Genomic DNA, 1,536 nt, shown 5'->3' on the forward strand with positions numbered 1-1,536 from the left:
TCAGTGTTTGTGAGTCAGTCAGGAAATCTCTTTCTTAACTCTTGTTTAAGGCATTGGTAGCATGGGCTCTAGGCGAAACAGATCTAGTCTAGGTTCAGTCTCCATCTCTGGCTAAATGGATGACAAGGAAAGTCATTTAGCTTCTCTGGGTCTGTTTCCTCGTGTTCAAAATGTAATTAATCTATCTAATGGAGTCATATTAAGGATTAGTGATAATGCAGGTGACATATAGCAAAGCTATTATTTTCATGTATTGCCAACAGTAAGCTTTTTTTTTTTAAAGCTTTATGAAATATGTTCAAGCTTATGAAGACATTTATTCCTCCTTTTTAACATGGAGATGCCAATGTATTAACAATAACTTGGGTTATAAATCTTGATAGGCTTAGGGAATAATACTTAAATTTTTAGTTCTGTGTATTTCTACTGGTACCCACCCCCCACACACCATTTATATTGTACAGAGGAAGTTTGTTCGTTCGTGGTTTTTTTTTTGTGTTTTTTTGTTTTGTTTTTTAGTGTTTTCATCTAAAATTAAAAGGGAAGGAAAGACCCGGAACGAGATTTGGGTCAAAAAATCTCGGGATCCAACGCTGGGGATTCTGTAGATGCAGTAAGTTTTTGAGGGAGTGATTATGCCTGCACTTGGGGTAAGGCTGGGGAGTGCCAACAGAGACGCGCAGGGCTGTAAACGGCTGCCCGATTCCGCCGCTTTCTGAGGAGAAAAAACGCTGGGCGGCGAGCGTTTAACGCAAGGCAAGCTTTTTCCTTCAAGCCCCACAGCCACGTGGCGCCGGCGGAAGCCCCGGGCCCACCAGGTTGCCGGCGCCACTCTCGCTTCAGTGGGATTCGCAGCGGGGCCCACAGCCGCCAGGGAGCTGGGAAGCCTGGAACCTCTGGGACTGTGGCCGCCGGACCGAGGGCTCCGGCCAGGAATCCGAGCAGGACAAAGAGCCCAGGCGACGCGCGGTGCCAGCCTTCACTCGAAGGATAACCGGCAGGCTCTCGGAACTTTTCCCCGGGGACAGGCCCGGGCAACAGGTCCGAGGCGGGGCCGGGATGGGCCGGACGGAGCGGAGCCCAGCGGCGGCGGTGAATCAGCGCCCGCGCCCAGGTCAGCCCTCCCAGCCAATGCCAGATCAGGGGAGGAGTGGCGGCGCCGCTGATCACCAGCCACTCAGGGTTCGCTGGGCCCGAAGGATGGTGACGTCATCGTAGCTGGGAGGTTTCAGCCAGCTCCACCAATGGGAGATAGGCAAAGTGGCTCGCTTTCTGTAGCTCTGGGCCAATACTAACAAAGCAAAAGGGGGTTGTCGGCATAGAACCAATGGAAAACAGGGAAGGAGCACGAGGCGGAGTTGCGAATCCTGTTACCAATTGGAAAGGGGGGGTGGAGCCCGGGCCTTGTCAAGCGTGACCAACCAGAGAGAGGAGCGGACTCTAGGGGGCGGGGCTGTAATGCTTTTCCCCAATCGGACAAGGCCAGGGGCGGGGCATTCTTTAGGGTGCCCAATGAGGAACGCAGCCGAAGCGGGC

This window comes from Mustela putorius, unplaced genomic scaffold (genome assembly GCF_011764305.1).
Source record: "Mustela putorius furo isolate JIRA1106 unplaced genomic scaffold, ASM1176430v1.1 tig00000281_pilon_pilon_pilon, whole genome shotgun sequence".
In the NCBI taxonomy this organism is placed as follows: Eukaryota; Metazoa; Chordata; class Mammalia; order Carnivora; family Mustelidae; genus Mustela; species Mustela putorius.